We start from the raw sequence: 26812 nt of genomic DNA, 5'->3' as shown, positions 1-26812 counted from the left end.
GTCATGGATTGATTTTTCCCCAAACAATTTAAACCAGAGATAAAAGTTAAGAACTCTCAAAATATCCTTTCCCTGGCACATACTTCAGCTGTCATTTAACAGGCAGGGAAAACTGAGGCAAAAGGGAAGGGGACTTCTTATCCTTAGGGAATCCAAGTCAATTTTCCGGATTCCCCAGTCTTCTCTTCTGGCAACTGGATCAAGCTTTCCTGTTAAATACTCTAGACTGTAAGCTCATTTTGGCCCGGGAACAAGTCTATCAACTTTGTGGTTTTGTACCCTTCCAACTGCTTAGTACAGCGCTCTGCACACAGTAAGCACTCAATACCACTGATGATGATGTTGAGGATGATGATGATGATGATGAATACTCTCCCAGGGAAAGTACAAGGACACATCTCCCTAGAGCATTCATTCCAAACTCATCTGAATTGCAGCTGGATAAATAAGTCACACTCCTGTCTCCTTCTTTACTCACTAACAGCGAGCCTTCTTTTGAAGAACCACAGTGGGGGATCTTCAGGGTCTCACAGAGAGAGTAGAAGTCTGAGCCTCAAATCATAGCGTAGAGCCTTGTGCTGTGAAGAAGAGAAAATCACACGTTTTGAAGCTAAATTTGATTATCAACTTATTCAGCAAATAGGAAGAAATACGATAGGATTAAAAGCAGGGTTTTAAAAAACATACCTTTGTGGATTCCCTCTCTGAAATTGGCCCAAGTTCCCCTTCAATTCCGGGAGGAGTCATTGGTTCTGGGAGGGAAGATACTGAAGGAGAATTGAAAGAATTTCCACATATATTCCTTTACCAATCTTCCACAGTGTATGGATTTTAAGTTTTGCAGAAGTTTGGTTTGAGTGTTTTTTCTTTGCCCATAATGAAGTATTATGCCATTATTGGCTGAACACCATCATCTTCTTTAATTTCATGCTAAGATTCGTTAAAAACAGTCCACAGCCAGAGAAGGCATTTACAGAACAGAAGTAACTTAGACTAGAAATGTTAAATATTTTTTCTCCTCTCAAAAAGAGAACCTAAAGATGTTTTTCCTATTCTTATCCTGTAGAATAATCCCCAAATGCCACATTTCAATTCAATATCATTCCACCGCATGAGGATCGCAGTAAGCAAAACAGTGTTACTAAGAAGAGTTTCAAGGGCAAAAAGTGCAGACCAGAGGCTGGGGCTAAGCATTCAGTATGGTGCTTTGCCCACAGCAAACGCTCAATAAATCAGAGGTCCCTGAGTTCTAGTCACGGCTCTACCGTTTATTTGTCCACTGTATGGGCTTGGACAAGTCACCTAAGCTCCCCATGCCTCGTTTTCCCCATCTGTAAAATTGGTCTAATAATAATACCCGAACCCTAGCTCGCAGGGATGTTGGGAGGGTTAAAATTAAATGGGAAAGGTAAGGGAGTTTGGTAATACAAACACTAAATAGAAGTCAGGTATTATTATTGTTACCATTACCATTCCCTCTAGACTGTAAGTTCGTTGTGGGCAGGGAACGTGTCTACCAAGTCTTTTATAGTGTGCCCTTCCAAGAGCCTAGTACAGTGCTCTGCACACCGTAAGTGCTCATAAATCCCACTGATTGATAACCGTTCGTTGAACAAATGCCGCTGACGGACTAACTGAGGTAAAGCCAGCTTGGAAGTGTCCAAAATATCAAATCGCCTTTCAAAGCCTGCCCTTCAAAAGTGCACAGGATTCATTCAAGGTGGTAAAAGACAAAGAAAAGGAGAGTTAAGAAATGTCTTCCTACCAGGTTCACTGTCTCCAGGCACATGGTCTGTTTTCTCTAGAAAGGGAGAGAGGTGGACCTCTAGGCCTCGTATCACTCAAAACCCTAAAATCATGCTGCCTCCTCCCTCCATTTAAGAATGACAAGGTTTTAAAATAAAGTCTGGTATCTTTTGAATCTGAAATGTCTCTAATTGCGCCTTGGAAATGTTGACGATAACTATTTGACAAACCCTGAAAAAATAAAAAAAAAACACCCAGTTAATTGTAGCTTGTCTGCGCTGTCACATCTCCAGTGGTGGCGGCGGAGAGTTTCCCAGCATCCTGCCTGTTTCCATGGTGACCCATAAGGTATCGAACAGCCACCGCTTGGAAAATTAAGGTGTCACGGGACCAAGGATTACTGCACATCAAAGTGTGCCACCCAGCGGGTAGATTATTAGAAAGAGAGATTGTACTTCGTCCCGCTAAGCTAACAAACTAATTTGAAATCACCTCCGAAATTAAAGTTCGGATATTTTTTTCCTTTTTCTAAATCTCTTCAGACTGATAGAATCTTTGCCAAAACAATATTAGGAGCTGTCAATCCTTGTCTTTTTGAGAAAATAACAACTCAAGTCAGCCTGCATGGAATCCTTTGCTCCAATCCAAGAGATCGGTTATGCCGTGCAGATAAATACATTTATATAAAATCAATATGAAAAGACAATCACCCTCTCTGACACACCTTCTCTGACCCCCGAATATAAATCTTAGTGTAAAATGTGGATTTTATTTTTTTCCTGAGCTCTGATAGACTAAAAACTCACACTCAGAAGGGAGGGTGTTGGGAAGAAAATTACTTTTTCTTGTTCTGCCAGTAGTATCATTCTGAGGAGAAGCTGCCAGGTACTTGTAGGAAATATCAGCTGGCACGCCAACCCTGGACCACACGCAGTGGAGATGAGCCAGCCGGCCGACCGACCGACCGACCAGCCTAGCGGGATGCCAGCCACTTAACATGCCGGCCAGCCAACCAGCAAACCAGCCAGCCTCGAGAATGAGTGCAAAGTGCAAGCCAGTGGAAGCTAAGGTGAAAATCACCTAATCACCACTGAAAACAAGGAGGTACCAAAGCCTCTACAATCTGAGGACTGTTACAGATGGTTCCTGAAAACTATCTTAAATCAAAGTGTGAATTGAAACATTTTTCCTTTAGGACCAGTTTTCAACATCAATATTCATTGAGCACTTATAATAATATAATGTTGGTATTTGTTAAGCGCTTACTATGCGCAGAGCACTGTTCTAAGCGCTGGGGTAGAGACAGGGGAATCAGGTTGTCCCACATGAGGCTCACAGTCTTCATCCCCCTTTTCCAGATGAGGTAACTGAGGCACAGAGAAGTGAAGTGACTTGCCCACCGTCACGCAGCTGACAAGGGGCAGAGCTAGGATTCAAACCCATGACCTCTAACTCTCAAGCCTGGGCTCTTTCCCCTGAGCCACGCTGCTTCTCTAATAATAATGTTGGTATTTGTTAAGCGCTTACTATGTGCAGAGCACCGTTCTAAGCGCTGGGGGAGATACAGGGTGATCAGGTTGTCCCACGTGAGGCTCACAGTCTTAATCCCCATTTTACGGATGAGGTAACTGAGGCACAGAGACGTGAAGTGACTTGCCCACGGTCACACAGCTGACAAGTGGAAGAGCCAGGATTCGAACCCAAGACCTCGGACTCCCAAGCCCGGGCTCTTTCCACTGAGCCACGCTGCTTCTCATAACTGCGTACAGATCACTGTACTAAGTACTGAGGAGAGTCAAATACAACAGAGTTGGTGGATACGTTCCCTGCCCCACAACAAGCTTACAGTCTAAAGGTTTCCTAAAATCTTTTCCACAGCCACTCAACACTGAGGTTAGTCAGTCGGTCAATCGTATTTATTGAGCGCTTACTGTATGCAGAGCACTGTACTAAGTGCTTGGGAGAGTACAATACAAGGACACACAGCACGCCTCTGGGGCGACCAATCGCACCACAGAGGTCACTGAACGAAGCCTTACCGGCCAACTGGGTTCCAACGGTATTTGAAACATCGGAAAGCCCGTCCAACGTGAGGCGTAGGCCAAAGGATTTCGTCGGCAACCTTCGGCCGGTCAGGCCTCGTAGCGGGTTTTGGAAGACTGGGAGGGAAGATGAAGTGAAAAAATAAACAAAATGAAGAGACAGCTGGAGGCTAGAGTCTCCGTCTGAACTTTGTACAAAGAGACATTTGTGCTCTGAACCAGAGAGGCTGAACAACCAGACTGTCAGAATGAAATATTCAACTCATTGTTTTGGCGCACTGAAAAATCTCCCTCTGCCCGGAATATTCAAGATTGAGGAAAAAAGAGAAGTTCCTCTATTACTTTCGCTCCTTCACCATCCACTTTTTTCTCTCTCTCTCTCTCTCTCATTACTCTCTCTGCAGCCTCTCCCCTAACTCCTTATAACCCCTACCCTCTCCCCCGCAATTTTCTTTTTTCCTTTCCCCATTCTCCTAGAAAAACCATTCTATAGGAGGAGGAGGGAAAATACCCAAGGTATAACACTGAAAATTTTTATAAATCCTCTTACTTTCCGAGATGTCACATTTTAGCAGGTCCGCTTCGTTGCTTGCTTCTGCTGGCTGGTGGTTAATCAATCAGTGGTATTTATTGAGTGCTCTCTATGCGTAGAGCGCCGTAGTAAGCCCTGGTGTGAATACGACAGACTTAGCGGACACGTTCCGTGCCCATAATGAGCTTACAGTCTAGAGGGGGAGGCAGACATCAATATAAATGAATAGACTGTAAGCTCTGGACCGTAAGCTCGTCGAGGACATGGAATGTATCTGTGTATTGTTATAATATACTGTCCCATGTGCTTAGTACAGTGCTCTGCACACAGGAAGGGTTCAATACAAATACAACTCAGTAATTAATAATGTATAATTTATTTTAATATCCTGCTCTGACCTCTGAAATTCCTGAGACATACAAACCGGTCTCGGGTAACCGATGAGGTCGCGGCTACCAGGACTCGTCCTGACCATCACAAACAAAACCAGTGTTCCCGGACCCACCCCCGCAAACCACCCCAGGGGTCTCACCATAATTGCTGACATCGGCATGGTCACCTGATTGGCAGGGAACATTCTGGTCCAATCCCCTCGCTCAGATTACCCTGAGGACAACGTCCAGGTCCCAGGCAAGCAGACAGCAGGAGAAAAGGAGCAGTGTAGACTCCTATCACTACTGGGCAGCAGCTAATTCCAAGCCAATCCCCAGTGTGTAGAAACATCTGATCTCCTACACAGAAACCCTTGTCCTCAAAGCCTCGGACAGGCTGCAGGCGATTCCGAAATGCCTGAATTAAATTCCCTTTCTGCCGGTCCCCTTAAAACTAGAATAAAATGAGCTGCTGGCTGGTATCCTTTAGGTCTGAGTCAAAAAAGAGCTGGGTACATTGACTCTGTAAGGAAACTCTGTGGGTTGGGATCTTTTTGGAAAACGCGTAGGCTCCTCCCCCCGCCACAGATCTGGCAATGGTGCCTTGCTGTCTTTACCAGGACGATAATTTCCCCAGAGGCAGCTGAGTCCCAGAGGTATACACCACTCCGTTCGGACCAGCTACCGGGCCCCCTCCGAATATGCCCGACGTGTAAATTCTAGACCGGTGCAGTGACCGGACCTGTGATTGTTCCGTTGCAGAAGATGTACGTTGTAATTCCAGTCCTGCGGTAGCCCAAGAGTCTCCAAGACCCCATCCTCTCTGGTCCATGACTCTGGCCACGCTTCGGGGAGGAGAAAATTTACCTTCTCGGGGAGCTGCCAGACAAGATGGAAGCCCCGAAGGAGACTGCAAAAGGGAGTTCCTGTAGGAACACTGTTTTCCTACACGAGGGTCTGACGCAAACGAAGCTCGTGTTTACATGAGAGGAATCTCACCGGACGTCGGTCCTGTGTGCTCACCCGTGAGAATTGAAGTGGCTGCAATCGGCGCAGCAGCAGCGGCAGGGCCCGATTGGCTGGCGGCCACCCTGAAAAGCAGGGAACAGCTGTCCTCCCGGTTCACGAGCATCTTGAACCGGGGAGTTGGAAGAATTGGAACTTCGGGCCCACTCTTGGTACCGAGCGAGAGGCTGAGGGCCGCGGCTCACTATCCCGGAGGCGGAAGGGTCAGGCGGGGGCCTCGGGGGTGCCAGAATCACAAAATTCTGGTCCTGTTGAGGCACGGATGCAAGTGGTTGTTCTAAAAAGAAAAACATTCCGTCATTCTGGAGTGACAGGACCATGGGGAGAAAGTGCTGTGCTTATTGAGCCGTCAGTGTTCCAAATTGGCTCTGTTTTCTCCTCAACTTCCTACATCTGTCTCTTGGACCCTTTGTATTCAAGATTCCAGGAGGCTGAAAGGCCGAACTGTCCAACGGTACCGAACTGTCCAAGGATAAACTTTAACCTTGCTGGGCTTAAACTCCCCAGATTCAGCCGATCCAAATGTGGACGAGCTGCCTCGCCTGTTTTCAGTGACTCGCCAATTTGAAGGGAACTTCTTGGGTCACTCGTCCCTGTCTCTCAAAGAGGAGGGGGTCCTCAGCGGAGGCACCGCCTCACAACCGGGCTCCCCTTACATCCAGCTCCCGGCTGTGGAACGAGCATTCACCCAGGCTTCCAGAGAAGCATCCACATGCACATGCCTGGCAAAGTGCTCTGCACACAGTAAGTACTCATTTAACACCATGGATTGACTGAGCTCCCCGAAGAGACTCCAGAGTGTCTGGCGTCGAGGTAGAACGACTCCTGTGCTTTGAGCAGGCCCACAGCCCAGTCACGGAGTTTGGGTCAGCAGACCCTACAGGGCTGCTTCTGGCCAACATTTCACGGGGGGCAAGAGAAGCAGCCCCTTCTTGCTCCCAGCTCTCCATACCGCTGTCCCCTGAAACCCCCTCAATCAATCAACTGTATTTATGGAACGCATACTGTTACCCGGCACGGTAAATCAATCAAATTTACTGAGCACTTAATGTGTACGGAGCACTGCCCTACGTGCTGGTTTGCTTGTTGTTTTAAGTTACATGTTAAGTGCTTACCTTGTGCTAGGCACTGTTCTAAGAGCTGGGGTGGATAGAGGTTAATCGGGTTGGACACCGTCCCCATCCCATATGGGGTTCACGGTCTCAATCTCCATTTTACAGATGAGGTAACGAGCACAGAGAAGTGAAGTGGCTTGCCCGTGGCCACACAGAAGACAAGTGGCAGAATCAGGATTAGGGTCCTTTTGACTCCCAAGTCCATGGTCTCTCCACCAGGCCAAGCTGCTTGGGAGAGTATACTAAACCGAGACACGTAGTAGACATGTTCCCTGCCTCTAGTCTAGAGATGGAGACACACGTTAATATAAATAAGTAAACTATGGATATATGTTCACAAATTGTGTGGGGCTGAAGGAGAGGTGAATAAAATGTGCAAATCCAAGTATAAGGGCAATGCAAGGTGGTCAACGTGTTCCCTGCCCACAACGAGCTTACACACCTCTTGGGCTCCCAGCCTGAGAGAACTCAGGCGCACCTCACCTCACCACTCTCCTACTACGACCCAGCCCGCACACTTCGCTCCTCTGATATCAACCTTCTCATTGTACCTCAGTCTTGCCTATCTCATCGGTGACCGCTCGCCCGCGTCCTACCTCTGGCCTAGAATGCTCTCCCTCTTCGTATCTGACACGCAATGACTCTCCCTGCCCTTCCAAGTCTTACTGAAGGCACATCTCCTCCAAGAGGCCTTCCCTAAGTCCTCTTTTCCTTTTCAACTCCCTTCTGCGTCACCCTGATTTGTTCCTTTATTCATTCCCCCTCCCAGCCCCACGGCACTTATGAAAATGCCTGTAATTTATTTATTTATATTAATGTCTGTCTCCCCCTCTAGTCTGTAAACTCACTGTGGGCAGACAATATGTCCATTATATCGTACTCCCCCAAGCGCTTAGTACAGTGCTCTGCACGCAGTAAGCGCTCGATAAATACGATTGACTGATGGCTGCCACCGCTGCTGCTTTCTTCAGCAGCATGGCTTAGTGGTAAGAGCCCGGGCTTGGGAGTCAGAGGTTATGGGTTCTAATCCCGGCTCCCTCACATGTCAGCTGTGTGTCTTTGGGCAAGTCACTTCACTTCTCTGTGCCTCAGTTCCCTCATCTGCAAACTGGGGATTAAGAGTTAAAGCCCCACGTGGGACAACCTGATCACCTTGTATCCCCCCCCAGTTGCTTAGAACAGTGCTTTGCACATAGTAAGTGCTTAACAAATCCCATTATTATTATTATTATTACTCAGCTCCTGCTCAACCTCCCACATGCTCCTAACGCCAAGGGCTTCAGGAACACATCTCTGGCTCCCTACTCCTGGCAGACTCTTAGCTCCCCACTGGACTGTGAGCTCCTCGAGGGCACAGATTATGTCTATCAACTGATCTGTCCTCTCCCAAGACCTTAGTGCAAAGTAAGCACTCAGTAAGTGAGCTAGGTCGGGCACAGAACCATCTGGATCATGTGCAATTCCGTCTCCTGCTGGGTCGCCAGGGTCAGGATCTGTTTTAGGAATCCCAGCTGGAGTTTCGCTCTTTCCGGTCAATGATATTGAGTGCTTCTGCCCGGTAGACACAATCCTTGCCCACAAAGAGCTTACAATTTAGACGGGGAGACAGACATTAAGAGAAATTACACACAGGGTAAATGGCAGAGAATAAAGATATGTAATATGTACATTAGTGCTGTGGGGCTGAGGGTGGTGTGAATGTCAATTGCTTATGGTGTAGAGGGGTATGGTGCCTTCAGAGAAGTGGCTAAGTTGCTTGTTTCCTGCCTGAAAAAGCATCATCATTATCACCAACAGATATCTATTGGGTGCCTATTGGGCACAGGCTAAAATAGTTGATGCTTTAGAGTTTTTAATGAGAAGCAGCGTGGCCTAGTGGAAAGAGCACGGCTTGGGCGTCAGAGGTCGTGGGTTCCAATCTCGGCTCCGCCACTTGTCATCTGCGTGACTTTGGGCAAGTCGCTGCCTCAGTTACCTCATCTGTAAAATGGGGATCAAGACTGTGAGCCCCACCTGGGACAACCTGATAATCTTCTATCTCCCCCAACGCTTGGCACATAGTAAGCGCTTAACAAATACCACCATTATTATTATTATTATTTATTCTGAAGTCTGCCAGCTCTGTTGCAATGCATCTGCCCAAGTGCCTAGTTCAGTGTTCTGCTGACAGTAAATGCTCAGTATATATCTCTGATGGATGGATGGTCCTCATCCTTCTGAAGCTTACAGTCAAAAAAGAAACAAGATCAACATGGATGAGTTATTCCAAACACACACACACACACACACACATATGTGTGTATACTTGTGCGTGTGTGTGTGTGTGTGTTTGGAATAACTCATATAAGAGTGTGTGTTTGTGTGTGTGTGCGTGTGTGTATGAGTACATTTACTGCTCATGGAGTAAAAGTGGGGAGGACTGGATTGGGACGCAGGACAGAGATAATAGTGGCTTAGGACACTGAGGAAAAAAAACACTGAGGAGCTGATGTCCAACTTGTAAAAATGATGTTATCTGTTAAGCACTGGGTTAGACACAGGGTCATCAGGTTGGACACAGTCCCTGTCCCACATGGGGCTCACAGTCTAAGTAGGAGAGATATAGGTGTAAGCGATGGGAGGGATGGGAAGGAGGAGGATCAGGATCAGAATGGGATAAATCCTGCACAAGCTTCTCTGAGGATCCACACACATTGGTCATCGCCCAAGGAGTCCAGCTTGGTTCCAGGGAACAAGGTTAGTTGTGTCCTTTACCCATCTCCACACCCCGAAGCCCCAGCCAGTGGATTGGATCACTAGTCCTCACTGAACCGTGCCCCCCAGGACCACACGATAGTGGCCCTGAACCCCGAAAGGAGGCCAAAACCAACCTGCTTCTTCATGAGGCACAAGGCTGGAGGCGACTGTCAGGACTGGCTTCTGGCTAAGAGGAGCAGGTGCTCAAGGAGACCCCGGGTGAGATCCGCCCTGACACTCTGCCAAGGCATTCACGCAACACTCGAATGGCAGGAGGAGGCAGGAGGCAGCTGGCGCTAGGAACACCACGTTTTTCAAGGCCTTTCGGAAGTGACTAAGTGACCGTGATCTCGTGATGATGGAAGATTCCAAAATCTGCTGGAAAAACAATTTAGTGACCAGAGTATCAAACACATTTTGGAGACAGTTTCCTAGTTCAGAAAGTGGAGGAATTTTTAGCCTCTCTTAAAGGAACAAAGAGAACATCAAATTCTTCTATGAACTCTTAGAAGAGGCCAAGGAAAATGCTGTTCTTTTGACCCACTGAGAAGAGAAAGCTGGTATTTAGTGATAGACTGACAATGTTTGTTTTTTTGGTTTTTTCCGATTGGAAAAATCAATCTATCCATCAGTGGTACTGAGTGCTTACTGTATGCGGAGAGCACTGTACTAAACATTGGGGAAAATGGAATTCAATGGAGCTGGGAGAGGTGATCCCTGCTCAGGGGATGTTTACAGTCAACAGGGGGAGACAGACAATAAAATAAATTAAGGATAATAGTAGAGTCTAAGGATAGGGATGTAAGTATAGTGGGAATAAAGATCCGCTGTGGCCTCTTAGCAGGAAGGTGAAAAGTCAAACTGGAAAAGAGACAAAGAAATGGTGAATGGTCATTTTGAAAAAAATGGGCATAGTTGAATTAATAAAGGAATGGTACTTAGTAGAGGACCTGGCGGGTGTCTTGACAGAGTCATTACTTTTGTGAATTTACGTTGATAAGAAAGACTGGAAAACTATAAATCATCGTAGAACAACTGTAGCCCAATTCACAAAATATGGTCCTCTCTGAGCAAGGAAATCCCTCCTGCTGTTAGCGAAAAACATAACAAAAGTCGGTGCTCTATGGATTTGAGCGAGACAAGGAATTTTTCACCAGAAAGCTCCCTCCCAAAAGTTTGCCTGCCCTGGTCGGACACCCAATCAATCTTCCGCCGGTGTCATTTGACGGTGGTAGCTTCCGAAACTGGCCAGGATTTATTGTTCCAGTGGCTAATGCCAGGCACGCACATGCATGTACCCTGCACGTCGCAACTGGCGGCGATCCAGCTGCTCTGCAGGAGTCGCAGGTCAGCGTGGGCCCGGGCAACACTAGAGCAGGGTCGCTTGAGTGGGGACGGGAGGACGGCGGCCAGGATCGGCCGCGGGCCGACGCTGCCGTCACTGCCACCGTAAACTGCGGAGCGAAAGGTGGGCGCGCAAGAAGGAGAGCCCCCCAGGAACACCCACTCAGCCCCCACACCTCCTCGGCTCAGCTCTGCTTCGGCGACGCACCTAACGCTTCTAACTTGCTCGCAAAGACGGGTCTCTGTTTCATCACGCCGGAAGAGGTTTGTTTTACCAAATCCTCGGATTAAAAAAAAAAATAGAACGGAATTTAGTGACATGCCTAAACCTTGCCAAATTGGATTTCAGAGAGCAAATAGTTTTTCCTGAAGGTCTTTCTTTGGGGAGGAAAAAAGATGTCATGGAAACAATGGCCGAGAGCAATCGAGATCGTTCAACGGCATGCGACTGCAGTCACTAAAATAGTGCAAGCTTTCCAGAGAGGCAGAAGCCGGTTTCGACACAGGCGGTAGGGTGTTCCGGGCCACTTCACGTTGCCCAGCTCGGGGAGGGGAGGCAGAAATTCCCCACCTTGTGGGGGAAGATATTCCCAGGCATAAAACCCCCCGGCCCGCTACGTCCCTGCTAGGGGATGTCTCGTCTGAACCTGGACCAGCCCAGAACCTGTATGAGGAGACACTGACTCTGTGGCTGGATAATAATAATAATAATAACTGTGGTATTTGTGAATTGCTTACTATGTGCCAAGCACCGTACGAAGCGCTAGAGTGGATATAAGCAAATCAGGTTGGACTCAGTCCCTGTTCCACGTGGTGCTCGTAGTCTCAAGGCCCGTTTTACAGATGGGGTAAACTGAGGCCCAGAGAATTAGAGCCCATGACCATCTGACTCCCAGGCCCATGCTCTACCCACTCCGCCATACTGCTTCTCTACGGACCTGAGCCCGTGTTTAGACCGTGAGCCCGTCATTGGGCGGGGATTGTCTCTATCTGTTGCCGAATTGTACATTCCAAGCGCTTAGTACAGTGCTCTGCGCATAGTAAGTGCTCAATAGATACTACTGAATGGATGAATGAGACCAGGCTGGTTCCGGGACACCCCAAGAGTAGCCCAGAGGAGGGGGCCTCCTGGGCCCTCACACCGGCAACCTAAACTCCCTGGATCCTCAGCTGTGGTTCTTCTAAGGCCAGCTGGCGTGACGGGAGCGGCCCGGAATCAACCCACTAACCACAGAGAAAGATATGGAGAGCAAACTTTCATCTCTCTGTAATGCGCCTGAAATACTGCGTACATCTCAGCTCCAGGGACAGTAATTAAGGACCATTTTAGAGAAGAGCAAAGGATCCCGATCCTGGCCTGTGGACAGGCCACCAGCTGGCACCACGATCCGGCAGTCTCCTCAGGCGTCCCCGCGGCGATCCCACGGGGCCTCGGGATGAGAACGGCTCCTTATTTGAGGACAAGATGGACAGATATCAGGGCGTGGGAGGGAATGGGGAGGGTAATGGAGTCCTTTGGAGAGGAAGCGCCTCATCTCTCAAAGATCAATCTTAGCAGTTGACCCTTAATTGCCCGGCGCTCAGATTCACCGTCATCCCGCTCTCATCGGCTCCCTCCTTTCTGCGTCCCAAGCGGCCCGATCACCTGCTCCCACCTAACCACCTATTCGCGATAGGCAGGATGTGCCCTTCTGGATGCTTTGGCCGTCTGGGAGTTCGTGTCTTTGTGCGTCTCTCAAACGATCTCACTCTGCCTCTGTCCCCTGCTGACAGCGTCCCTGAAATTGCTTCTTTCTCGATTTCTCTTTGCTCTGGCATTCTCCAGCTGGCGCTACCTCTTTGTGTGTTTCTGCCTCTTTTAAAAAAGAAGTCTCTCCGTCTTCCTCGGTTTGTCATTTTTATCTCAGTCACTTCGTTTGTGTGTCATCTGTCTTTGAGCCCGCGTCGTCTCCAACGCTCTATGTCTCTGCTTTCCACTGTTCTGTTTATTATTCCTGCTCTTCCTCTCTCCATTTCTTTTTATCTCTTTCTGAACTCCTGCTCGTTCCCGTGTCTGCTGTGACTTTCTCCGTCTCTTTTTCGGCACGCGTCTGATTTTCTCAGTGTGGGTCCCTGTCTCTGTGTCATCAACAATAGGAGCTACTGAACACTCAGGGTGAGCACAATAGAACAACGGAAGAACAGTAACCAGATGAATGCCTAGAAATGGTGGGTAAGAGAAGGAGTGAGACCAGCTGACTTATCTAGGAAGTTGGGAAGAGGGGAGGGTCCGTATGCTTGCGGTGTCCAGTGGCTGATAATAATGTTGGTATTTGTTAAGCGCTTACTACGTGCAGAGCACTGTTCTAAGCACTGGGGTAGATACAGGGCGATCAGGTTGTCCCACGTGAGGCTCACAGTTAATCCCCATTTTCCGGATGAGGTGACCGAGGCACAGAGAAGCGAAGTGACTTGCCCACACTCACACAGCTGACAAGTGGCAGAGCAGGGATTCGAACCCATGACCTTCGACTCCGAAGCCCAGGCTCTTTCCACTGAGCCACGTTGGCCGATTCGGAGAGGGCCAAGAATAAGAGCGTGGCGTCGGCTCCCTCACCATTCTGGGAGTGCCCCCAGCTCTTCCAAGCCACTTGACGCTGAGCAGCATTATCTCGTCCTGGATTCAGGGACGGGAAGGCAAATGGGATGAGATGCCTGAGAAGGAAGTTTTAGAATTACTTGGGCAAAGTAGCCCCTCAGTTAAGACTGTGAGCCCCATGTGGGACACGGACTGTGTCCAACCCAATCAGCTCGTGTCTACCCCAGCACTTGGAACAGTGACCGACATTTAGTAAGTGCTTGTCTACTCATTTTGTTTTGTTGTCTGTCTCCCCCCTTCTAATTAATTATGGTATTTGTTAAGCACTTACTTTGTGCCAAGCACTCTTCTAAGCACTGGGATGAATACCGGCTCAGATCGTCCCACGTGGGGCTCAGAGTCTCAATCCCCATTTTGCAGAAGTGGTAACTGAGGCCCAGAGAAGTTAAGCGACTCGCCCGAGGTCACAGAGCGGAGAAGCGGAGGGGCCGGGATCAGAGCCCACGGTCTCCGTCTCCAAGCGCCTGCTCTTGCCACTAGGCCACGCTGCTCCTCCTCCTAGACTGAGAGCCCGTTGTTGGGTAGAGATTGTCTCTATTTGTTGCCAAACTGTGCTTTCCAAGCGTTTAGTACAGTGCTCTGCACACAGTGAGCGCTCAGTAAATACGATTGAATGGATGAATGAATAACTAATACCATCATTATTATTATCATACCCAGAGCAGCGGCTCACCACAGGATTCCCAGTATCGAGGTAGCGGGTGGCCCTACTCCAGCTGGAAATCGTCCTCCACGGCCTTTCATTCCAAACTCGCTGTCCGCTCCCTCCCTTCCCCCGGCCCCAGTCCCACAGCCGGCCTCCTTGGTGACCAGACCACCCTCGGAGTTTTCTTTGAAGGTGGCGGAGGAACAGCGTGGCAGGGAGAGCAGCCTTGAGCTCCAGAAAAACAGTCAGCAACTCACTGCGGGGCAAGGAGATGATCGGTAGGTCACCGGGATTTGTGGAACTGGACAAACTGGATGGAGTGGGAGGTGGAGGAAGTCCAGAAGGGGCCCTCCGACCTCTCACCCCCCGCCCTTCACGGAGCGCTTCTGCTTCCACACACACGCTCTCCCGTTTGAGTCACTGCCGGAGCCTTTTGGAGCCCTGACTAGCGGCAGAGGAGGTAAAGGAGATTCAAGGGGAGGGAGGAGAGAAAAGGGGAAGGGGAGGGAGGAGAGGAAAAGAGAGAAGGGAGGGTCGCTCTTGAGGTGGTCACGGGGTGCCCTCCCTAAAGAAGCGGCCTCCTACGGCCCCCCGGATATAGCGGCTCTTGGGAGGGTTGAGAAAGCGGTAGCGTGAGAGGAGAGAGGCCTAATGGGTAACGGGCTAGAGCCCGGGCCCGAGAGCCGGGAGGACCTGGGCTCTAATCTCAGCCCTGCCGCTTGTCTGCTGCGACACCTGGGGCAATTCACTTCTCTCTGCCTCAGTTCCCTCATCTGTAAAACGGGGTTTGAGATCGTGAGCCCCGTGTGGGACAGGGATCGGGTCCAACCCGCTCATCTCGTAACTACCCCAGCGCTCAGTACGGCGCCTGGTACGTAGAAAGTGCTTAAATACCATGGCGACGACAACGGAAAAGCTAGAGGCTGAGGTGAGAGGGTGGGAGAGAAACAGGAGGGCTTGAATATCTTCTCTCAACAGTGAAGTAGGAGGAGGCGGAGAGGGGGCCCGGGAGGGGGGTAAGAGTAGAAAAATGGGCTAGGAAAAACAGACGGGTGTAGTCACGGGGAAGTTTTCCCGTGACTCAGAAGTCGACCGTTAACAGCCTAGCATAACCGTGATTATTTCTACGGGAAACTCAAGAGTCGAAGGGAATCTGTCCCTCCGATTTACGATCAGATGGCATCCTGCCCTAGATACGTTCCCCAGGGACATCCCCAAACAGCTGGTGGAAGAGACGATCCGGCTCTATAAAGATGGCGTCTGTGATTTCGTGATGTTTCCTTCGAGGTCTGACACTTTTCATAAGGAAGGATGACTTTTTGCCCCATCTCCTTTCTGGAGGTGGAACCTTTTCAGGCCAGGACCACTGTATTTCACATTTCATACCCCCGGACAGGCAGGATATTCCAGTAAGGATAATTAAAGGGACAGAACCGGTTCCCCCCAAGTTTGACCTACTTTAATGTACTGAAGAACCAGGTCACTTTGTTCTGCTGAATACTTCCATTTCAAAGAAATGGCCCCACGAAAGGAAAACTTTCCAAATGCCCACGCGGGCAGTGGCAGAACGCTTTTTCCCCAGGCCCCGGGTACGGGAGCCATGTCGCGGCTCCTCCTCCTCCCCCACCGCATCAGAGAAGGCGGGGAAGGGGTGGAGGGGAGGTGAAGCCGTACGGCGGCACGGCCTGGCGGGTAGAGCCTGGGGAGTCAGAGGACCTGGGTTCTGATCCCGGTTCTACCACGCGTCTGCCGTGTGACCTTGGGTAAGTCACTTCACTTCCTCTTTGCCTCGGTTACCTCATCTGTAAAATGATCTCCACGTGGGACAGCGACCGTGTACTACCCGATTAGGCTGTGTCTACCCCAGAGTGTAGAACGGTTCTTGGCATATAGCAAGTGCTAAACGGATGCCGTCGTCATTATTATCGCTATTATTATTACCGGGTGGATGTGAGTTCTCTTCTGATGCCCAGAATGGTCCGAGCCCAACAGACCCGAGCAGAGCTCTGAACCTCAGTGTCCCAGATCATTCTGGCCGCCAGTGGGGAACATTGTACGGTTTGGCTTTCTGGTCTGCCCGATGGCTCAAAGGGAGAGGGACCCACAGAGAGAGACACGGGGCTTAGGATGGCTGAAGATTCTCTCGCTGTGATGAGGAACCCAACGGCCCAAATCCTCCGACTTCCCCATCGCTGTAGACACCACCATCCCCTCCCTGTCTCACATGTCCATTACCTTGGCGCTCTCCTCAACGCATCTCAGTCACCACGTCAGTCCTCTCTCCACATCTCTAGAATCCACCCCACCCTCTCCTTCCAAAGCAGCGTGGCTCAGTGGAAAGAGCACGGGCTTTGGAGTCAGAGGTCATGGGTTCGAATCCCGCCTCGGCCACTTGTCAGCTGCGTGACTTTGGGCAAGTCACTTAGCGTCTCGGTGCCTCAGTTCCCTCATCTGTAAAATGGGGATTAAGACTGTGAGCCCCACGTGGGACAACCTGACTGCCCCGTGTCTACCCCGGCGCTTAGAACAGTGCTCGGCACATAGTAAGCGCTTAAGAAATACCAACATTATTATTATCACTACCGCGCTAGTCCAACCACTTGCAGCAGCATGGTTCGGTGGAAAGAGCCCAGGCTTGGGAGTCAGAGGACACGGGTTCGTATCCCGCCTCGGCCACTTGTCAGCTGTCTGACTGTGGGCAAGTCACTTCACTTCTCTGTGCCTCAGTTACCTCATCTGTAAAATGGGGTTGAAGACTGTGAGCCTCACGTGGGACAACCTGATCACCCTGTATCTACCCCAGCGCTTAGAACAGTGCTCTGCACATAGTAAGCGCTTAACAAATACCAACATTATTATATCCCTCCTTGACTACTCTCTCAGAATCTTCGATGGCCACCCAGCCTCCAAACTATATACTTCACTCTGCTGCCCAGATCGATTTTCTAAAAAACAAAAAAATCGTTCTGGAAGGAATCATTAAATCGATGAGTTGACAAAACCCATACCTCCTTTTGGGGAACACGATACCGATTCTTTTTCTAAGAAATCCCCGTTTCTCGCCCTTAGAACTGATCTAGACTGCAAAGGAGGACGTTCGTTGTGTCTATAGCTTCCAGTGACAAACCCCTCAAAGCAGGTGAATCTGGGGCAGAATTCTTGGAGGAAGCATGACGAAATAGGGTTAAAAATATGGGGTTTCCTTGGCGTAGGAGGAGGGAAGGGTAGAAGCAGTGGCATTGCTTTCGTCCTTTAGCTTCTACCCTTCCCTCCTCCTACGCCAAGGAAACCCCAGTGGTACATCAACTCCAGGGAACATGAGGCTTTGAGGGCATCCTCGGCATAGTAGATAGAGTCCGGGCCTGGAAGCCAGAAGGTCACGAGTTCTAATCCCGGCTCCGCCACTCGCTTGATATGTGACCTCGGGCAAATCACTTCACTTCTCTGGGCCTCAGTTACCTCATCTGTAAAATGAGGATGCAGATTGTGAGCCCCACGTGGGACAGGGACTGTGCCCGACCTGATTAGCTTGCATTCACCCCGGCACTTAGAACAGTGCTTGACGCACAGAAAGCACTTAATAAATACCAGCATCAGTATTATTATCATTATTATTATTAATGGTGGATCCACAAGAAGCAGCATGGCCTAGTCCAAAGAGCACAGGACTCAGTTTTAATCCCTGAGTTCTAATCCCAGGTCCTCCGCTTTGCTGCTACGTGATCTTGGGCTAGTCACTTAACTTCCCTCTGCCTCAGTTCCCTCATCAGCAAAATGTGGATTCAATATCTGTTCTCCCTCTTAATTAGACCGTGAGTCCCAAGGGGGACCTGATTTTCTCTTATCTACCCTAGCACTTAGTCCAGTGCTTGGCAGATAATAAGCACTTAATGAAGACCATAATTATTAGTAGCATTAATAATGATGAGCAATGTTCCAACTGACATCCCTACCTTTCCCTCTAGAAGCCCACTGTGGGGCAGAAGGAGCTTTAAGCCTTAGAGAAGAGAGTCAATGGGATCCTGGCGGAATGTCCCCGTTCTGTGACTGAGAATGAGGTGGATGGAAGAAAACTTGAAGGTCAGAACATTTCTTTCAGCAAAATTAAAATCATAAACTCTTTGAAAGGGTAAGGTTAAACAGAGAAGCAGCGTGGCTCGGCGGAAAGAGCCCGGGCTTGGGAGTCAGAGGTCATGGGTTCGAAGCCCGGATCCGCCACTCGTCAGCTGTGTGACTGTGGGCAAGTCACTTCACTTCTCTGTGCCTCAGTTACCTCATCTGTAAAATGGGGATTAACTGTGAGCCTCTTGTGGGACGACCTGTTGACCCTGTATCTCCCCCAGCGCTTAGAACAGTGCTCTGCACAGAGTAAGCGCTTAACAAATACCAACATTATTATATTCCAGAGGAGGAGATAGCACAGGAACTCAAGGGGGCATCGGATCCCCCCGTTCCGAGGAACCGAATAGGAGTTCGGCTCCTCAGGAGCCAAAAAGCTCGTGGGCTTCAGCAGAGCAGAAATGGGAGTCGAAATTGAAAACAGATGCTGGGAGTCTCGGAAACTTTTCTACCGGTTAACGGAGACCAGGGAGAGGACGTTTTCCCAAAAGCCTCCTTCGAAGGAAGGTCCCTGAGTACTTTCGAGTCACCCCAAATCTTGTCTACCTTGGAAAGCGCTCCTGATCCAGGGGTTGGAAAACTTAAAAAGTTCTGCCTATTCTTCGATCTTTCAGCCCAGAGCAATTTCCTACTTTCATTCCCTTTCTCTCTCGCCCCGCCCCGCCGATCTCTAAACGTACTGGATGTGAGAAGGGGGCGGGGAGGGAAAGTGGTTTCTTTTTATAAATTTCTTCCAATGCCCGGTTTGGGAAAAGGGGAGGGAAAAAAAAAAGGCTCCGCTTACATTCTAACCCAATTAAATGAAGTCCCTCAGAGATAGTTGAATGTTTCAAGACAGGAAGTCAATAGAGGTAACATGTCTAAAAGCCATGAAGATCCGTGCTCATTACCCTGGGAAATCCACAGCGAGTTAATAATCCTGACCACAGAACAATTCAGTTAAGTGGCAGGACCCAGGGTTCTTCCTTCCAGAAGCATTCCATCTGTCCCCGGTGCATCATTTCCACGTGATACTCGTTTTCAGCTGTACCCACCACTGAGGCTATTTCGCTCCCAGTATTCTTTTGTCCAGCTGCCCGTACCGTACTTTTCACTGGGAGGGAGCGGGCCTTTTATCGTTACAGAACCGCAAATGTTTTCCGCGGCAACTTCCCCGGATGGGTTGCTGGGACACCGTTTTTTGGTTTTTTTCGGAGGGGGATCCTATCGAGGAAGGACTAGAAAAGATGAATCCCGCAAGTTTCCGAGATTTGCCGATTTGCTGTCACCGGAGGGGGCGGGGTGCAGTAAAGAGAGGTATCTGGGAGTCAGAGGCCCTGGGTTCTAATCCCGGATCCGCCACCTGCCTGCCGTGGGACCTTGGAAAAGTCACTTAACTTCTCTGGGCCTCAGTCTCCTCAACTGTAAAATGGGGATTCAGCACCTGTTCTCCCTGCTACTTAGACTGTGAGCCCCACGCGAGACAAGGGACCGTGTCCAGCTTGATTAACTTGTATCTACCCTTGTGCTCAGTGCAGCGCTTAACGTATTATAATGACGGTATCTGTTAAGCGTTTATCATGTGCCAAGCACTGCTCTAGTAAGTGCTTAACAAATACCACAAAAAATAAAACACAAAGAGACCGTCCGACCCCTGACGGTAACGTAAGAATCTGAAAATATCACAGATTCGGACTTAAATCAAGCAAGGGATAGAAATACGCGCCTTCTAAAAATTGAATTCAGGGATGAGTAGACAAAATGGAATCGTTTTTAGGATAATGATGTATATTATCACTGGACAGTGAGAAGGACCGGCTCAGCGGGGATCAATCAATCCTGAAAAATAGCTGGCTAACATGGGTGGGAAAGGCCACGGTGGCTACCAAGGCAATAAAATTTGCAAATTTATATGGTCCTACAGCAAAACATAACCATGAGCTATGCTCACCTCAGCAGTAAATGAGTTCTAAACCTTTGCGTGTTCCTTGTGATGCTCTGCACTTGTGCCCACTTGCTTGTTCACTGCAATCCATGCCCCAGTCAGATCTATTTTTGAGCACCTAGAGAAGCAGCGTGGCTCAGTGGAAAGAGCACAGGCTTTGGAGTCAGAGGTCACGGGTTCGCATCCCTGCTCTGCCACTTGTCAGCTGTGTGACTGTGGGCAAGTCACTTCACTTCTCGGTGCCTCAGTGACCTCATCTGGAAAATGGGGATGAAGACCGTGAGCCCCACGTGGGACAACCTGATTCCCCTGTGTCTCCCCCAGTGCTTAGAACAGTGCTCTGCACATAGTAAGCGCTTAACAAATGCCAACATTATTATTATTATTATTATTATAATAGCGTGCAGTGAGAATCATACTTAGCACTTGGGAGAGTACAGTGGTCAGTCGATCGTATTTATTGAGCACTTACTGTGTGCAGAGCTCAGTGGAAAGAGCCCGGGCTTGGGAGTCAGAGGTCATGGGTTCGAATTCCGTCTCTGCCACTTTGTCAGCTGTGTGACTGTGGGCAAGTCACTTCACTTCTCGGTGCCTCAGTTCCCTCATCTGTAAAATGAGGATGAAGACTGTGAGCCCCATGTGCGACAAACTGATTCCCCTGTATCTACCCCAGCGCTTAGAACAGTGCTCGGCACATAGTAAGCACTTAACGAATACCAACATTAGGGGAAGCAGCGTGGCTCAGTGGAAAGAGCCTGGGCTTTGGAGTCAGAGGTCATGAGTTCAACTCCTGACTCTGCCACTTGTCAGCTGTGCGACTTTGGGCAAGTCACTTCACTTCTCGGTGCCCCAGTGACCTCATCTGGAAAACGGGGATGAAGACTGTGAGCCCCACGGGGGACAACCTGATTCCCGTGTCTACCCCGGCGCTAGAACGGTGCTCGGCACATAGTAAGCGCTTAAGAAATACCAACATTATTATTATTATAATTTAGTGCCAATCTTGTACAGAATGCGGTAGTGAGTGCTTGGGCATGTTCAACAGAGTTACAAGTCATTCATTCATTCGTATTTCTTGAGTGCTTACTGTGTGCAAAGCACCGTAGTAAGTGTTCGGGAGAGTAGAATATAACAACAAACAGAGAATGATAATGATATTTGTGGTAAACACCATACTGAACCCTATGGTAAATGATTATAGGCAGCACAGGCCCACGCGGGGCTCTAATAATAATAATGTTGGTATTCGTTAAGCGCTTACTACGTGCAGAGCACTGTTCTAAGCGCTAGAGTAGATACGGGGTGATCAGATTGTCCCACGTGGGGCTCACAGTTTTAATCCCCATTTTCCAGATGAGGGAACTGAGGCTCAGAGAAGTGAAGCGACTCGCCCACAGTCACACGGCTGACAAGTGACAGAGCCGGGATTCGAATCCCCGACCTCTGACTTCCAAGCCCGGGCTCTTTCCACCGAGCCACGCTAAGGTAAAGGGGGAGGGGGAACAGCAACTCGGGAGGAGATTGGCATCTATTTCCCTCACCCCCTTCCCCCCTTTTATGCGCAAGGCTACCACGGCCATGAAACACGGTAAAAGTCTGGAAAACCGCACTGGGCAGAGGAGGAGATGGAGGTCACGAGTCGCGCGGGGAAACTGGGGACAGATGGGCCTCACGGACAACTAAGAAACCATTTAAATAGCCTAGATGAGGTGGGAGATTAAAAGAGGGTACGGAATCACTGAACCTCTCTGACACGACTACAGCTGCAATCACCGTTACAATCCACCACGTGTGACAGTCTTCCGAGGAAAAAATAATTTGCGTTTTATAATGTTTCGCCTCGCGATGCAGTTTGCAGAAACCCACTGTTACGAACGGAAGAACAGAAGAACATAAACCTGAGAAGCAGCTTGGCACAGTGGAAAGAGCGAGGGGTTGGGAAACAGAGGTCGTGGGTTCTAATCCCGGCTCCGCCACTTATCAGCTGTGGGACTTTGGGCAGGTCACTTCACTGCTCTGTGCCTCAGTTCCCTCATCTGTAAAACGGGAAATAAGACTGTGAGCCCCACGTGGGACAACTTGATTACCTTGTATCTACCCCAGTGCTTAGACCAGTGCTTGGCACATAGTAAGCGCTTAACCAATACCATCATCATCACTATCATGATGTCTACCAACTCTGTTACATTATACTCTCCCAAGCGTTTAGTACAGTACACTCTGCACACATAGTAACCACTATAAATACCACTGACTGGGGGACCTAGATCCACCCAACGTTGAAACCTGGCAGGAACCAATTTGTCCCCCGAAACAGAGAATTCATATTACCTCAGGGGAAGGTGACAGACCGCTTTTCATCACGAGGCCTATGTTGACTCAGAGTTAATTTTGGAACTTTGGGTTCAGTTCAACAGGGTTTGGTTTCTGAGACCTTTCATAGGCACATGGCGCATGCTTCCTCACGGTATAATTATAGCCTAGATTCAGTAAAACACTTAATTAATCAAAAGATAAAAATCTTCACCGGGAAACCAACGTACAGGACTTTTGGAAAAGTCAACTGGAAACTTTTAACCTGTTCCTGAACAGCTGCCCACGTAAGGTTGGAGAATTTCTTAATCTTAACTCAAAACACGTCCAGGATGTTGTTCACGCAATTTCTAACTTCCTATCGATGCCTATTTTCATGTTTTTGTGGAATCGCTATATGTATTTAATACATCGCTGTAGCAATCAGAACATAGTCTATACCAATACGTATTATTTCGGGATCAGTAAAGATAACCGAGGTATTTCTTAAGCACCTACTATGTGCCTAGCACTGTGCTAAGCACTGGGGTCGATAAAAGTCCCCGTCCTACACGGGGCTCACGGTTTATGGATTTTTCTTTCGGGTTTTATGTTTGGTCCAAAAAGCAAAGTCATTTTAATTCATCTCCTTTTTCCTAACTTATTAATAATAATAATAATGTTGGTATTTGTTAAGCACTTACTGTGTGCAGAACACTGTTCTAAGCACTGGGGTAGACAGAGGGTAATCGGGTCGTCCCACGTGAGGCTCACAGTCTTAATCCCCATTTTCCAGATGAGGTAACTGAGGCACAGAGAAGTGAAGTGACCGGGCCACAGGCACACAGCTGACAAACGGCAGAGCAGGGATTCGAATCCATGACCTCTGACTCCCAAGCCCGGGCTCTTTCCGCTGAGCCACGCTGCTTCTCTTATTAGGGACTTACAATGCTAAGTGTGGGTTACGGGGTCTCCTAGAGCAGCGTATCCCATTTAAAAATCTCAGGAATCCCTCATTAGAAGTGTTTGGAAATTCTTTGTGAATCTACGGTGAAGTCTGCTAAAGTCTACTCCTTTCCTAGCCCGTTGTTGGGTAGGGATTGTCTCTATTTGTTGCCCAATTGTACTTTCCAAGCACTCAGTACGGTGCTCTGCACATAGTAAGCACTCAATAAATAGGACTGAATGAATGAAGGAATGAACGTGGCCAAACATTCACCTCCCAAGACTAGCAATCAGGGCTTTCCAAGACAAGGCAACTCACCAGGGCTGGAGAGGGATAAAGAGTGTGCTTGGGAAAAAACAGGGTGGTCTCTACAATCTGCCCAATGGCCAGGGGTGAAAGCAGGGGTTCTTGACTCCAAAAACGCTCAGGCTTAAGATTCGCCCGCTGCAGAACTGGTTGAAGAATCTTCTTCCCAAAAAACGAGCTCTCCGTAGCACGAATAAGTAGTAAAGATTTCAAAGAGGCACCTTCTGCTACCTCTGGGGTCGGCCTAGCTGCCTGCAGCTTGTAGCACTGGGGACTTGGGGCTTCACAGCAGCCGGTAATAATAATAATTATGGTATTCGTTAAGTGTTTGCAACGTGCCAAGCACTGTACTAAGCACTGAGGTAAATACAAGGTAATCAGGTGGTTGCACGTGGGACTCCCAGTCTTAGCCCCCATTTTACAGATGAGGGAACTGAGGCACAGAGAAGTTGAGTGGCTTGCCGAAGGTCACACGGCAGACAAGTGGCAGAGCCGGGATTAGAACCCACATCCCCTGACTCCCAAACCCAGGCTGTTTCCACTGAGTCACGCTGCTTCTCTCAGGCACGGGGCCGCAGTCGCGGCGACGGCAAGTCGGGAAGTCCGGTTCTACGGTGGCTCTCGCCTTACACGGGCTCCTCATTCCACTTCCAAAAGCGGGGAAAGGTGGAGAGCGGACGGGCATCGACCCCTGGGGGAATGAGAAAGAGATCATTAGAACGAGTTAGGTGACGTTCGTTCATTCAGTTGTATTTGAATGTTCACTGTGTGCAAAGCACGGTACTAAACGCTTTGGGGAGCAAAATACAATGGACACTTTCCCCGCCCACGATGAGCTCACGGTCTAGAGGGACAGACATTAATATACATACAAAAATAAATTGCGGATATACACTTATGTGTGCTGTGGGGCTGGGAGGGAGGATGAATGAAAGGAACAAGACAAGGCGAAGCAGGAGAAGAGGATTTAATCAGGGAAGGCTTCTTGGAGGAGATGGGCCTTCGATAAGGTTTCGAAGCGGGGGAGAGCAATCATCTCTCTGATAAGAGGCGGGAGGGCATTCCAGGCTCGAGGCAGGATGGAGGCGAGAGGTCGGTGGTGAGATGGAGGAGACAGAGGTACAGTAAGTAGGTTAGCGTTAGAGGAACGAAGTACGCGGGCCGGACTGTAGTAGGAGCGTAGTAAGGTGAGGTAGGAGGAGGGGCGGTAAGGCGACTGAGTGCTTTAAAGCCACCGGTGAGTTTTTCTTGGACGGGGAGGCGGATGTAATAGCTGTATAACACCTCTCACACCGGGAAGGATTAATACATCCAACTAGTTCACGACTCCAACCGGTGAGCACAGTAACGTAGGGGTAACGTGCAAAGGGGTGACGTGAAAACAGCTTACCATATTTACAGATGAGGTGAGCTCCTTGCGGGGAGGAGGGATCATGCCTTCCAATTATATTATGGTGTAAGAATGATGAATAAGTATGGTATTTGTTAAATGTCACTATGTGCCGAGCACCATACTAAATACCGGGGTAAATGATAATATTGATTACGGCATCTGTTACGTGCTTAACTACGTGCCGGGCTCCGTGCTAAATGTTAAATGTCACTATGTGCCGAGCACCATACGAAATACCGGGGTAAATGATAATATTAATTACGGCATCTGTTACGTGCTTAACTATGTGCCGGGCTCCGTACTAAGCGCTGGGGTGGATACAAGCGGATCAGGTTGGACGCGGTCCCTGTCCCGTGTGGGGCTCACAGTCTCAATCCCCATTTTCCAGATGAGGTGACTGAGGCCCAGAGAAGCGAAGTGACTTGCACAAGGTCACACAGCAGACAGGTGGCGGAGCCGGGATTAGAACCCATGACCTCCTGCCTCCCAGGCCCACGCTCTATCCACTACGCCACGCTGAGTGAGATAGCCAGGTTGGACACGGGCCCCGATTCACATGGGGCTCGCAGTATCGTTCCCCGGTTTGCAGATGAGGGAATCGAGGCCCCGAGAAGTTAAGGTCACGGAGCAGGCAAGTGGCAGAGCCGAGATTAGAACCCTGGCCCTCCGACCTCCAGCCCCACGCTTTTTCCACTAGGCCATGCTTATTCCCCATGGACCCTTTCAAGAGCTTAGTACAGAGCTCCGTGCCCGTAAATGCTCAATAAATACGACTGACTGATCGATGAAACGCAGGGACCAAATGGTATTTTTCAAAAGTGAGGACAAGTTTAATCGTATAATAATGTCGGTATCTGTTAAGCGCTTACTAGGTGCAGAGCACTGTTCTAAGCGCTGGGGGAGATACAGGGTGACCAGGCCGTCCCAGGTGAGGCTCACAGTTAATCCCCATTTTCCAGATGCGGTAACTGAGGCACAGAGAAGTGAAGTGACTCGCCCACAGTCACACAGCTGACAAGTGGCGGATCCGGGAGTCGAACCCGTGACCTCTGACTCCCAAGCCCGGGCTCTTTCCACTGAGCCACGCTGCTTCTCCTATTTGGTAGGGTGACAACTTGAGAGCAGTAATCTGTAGCCTCCTCAGGGTGTCTAGCCCACAGTTAAGTGTTCTATGGCAGTGTACTCCCGAATCCACTTTGGGAGGATGGGTCTGGGGGCCACAGCCCATCCTCAATCCCAGATCCACGAGGACCCTTAATGTACAATGAAAAGCAGCGCGGCCTAACGGAAAGAGCGCGGGTCTGGGAATCAGAGGGTCTGGGTACTAAACCTGGCTCCGCCGCCTGTCTGCTGTGTGACCCCGGGCAAGTCGCTTCACTTCTCTGGGCTTCAGTTCCCTCATCTGTAAAATGGGGATCGAGACCGTGAGCCTTGTGGGACAGGGACTGTGTCCAACGTGATTAATTTGTACCTACCCCAGTGCTTAGCAGAGTGCCTGACACATAGTAAGTACTTACAAATACCATTTTACGATAAACAGGAGCCTCTGCTTTCGGGATTGGTGCCCGCCCCATTTCCCTGGGTAAGAAGATCCTCTACTTTCTTTTAGGGTAGATTCTCCGCACAACACGACTAA

General features: G+C 49.3%; 1 non-coding gene across 1 annotated transcript; it reads right to left on the bottom strand.

The window, feature by feature from the left end:
- Positions 1–389: 389 nt before the first annotated feature.
- Positions 390–4513, bottom strand: LOC100081541. Its single transcript, XR_005660165.1, has 4 exons — positions 4339–4513; positions 3786–3905; positions 688–752; positions 390–578 (listed from the first exon to the last, which is right to left on the bottom strand). It is a non-coding gene; the product is annotated as an uncharacterized LOC100081541 (transcript).
- Positions 4514–26812: the final 22299 nt, after the last annotated feature.

The sequence above is a fragment of the Ornithorhynchus anatinus genome, chromosome 7 (assembly GCF_004115215.2).
Source record: "Ornithorhynchus anatinus isolate Pmale09 chromosome 7, mOrnAna1.pri.v4, whole genome shotgun sequence".
Classification (NCBI taxonomy): Eukaryota; Metazoa; Chordata; class Mammalia; order Monotremata; family Ornithorhynchidae; genus Ornithorhynchus; species Ornithorhynchus anatinus.
Note: the sequence above shows the minus strand (reverse complement) of the source record. Positions and strands in the feature narration are given on the sequence as shown.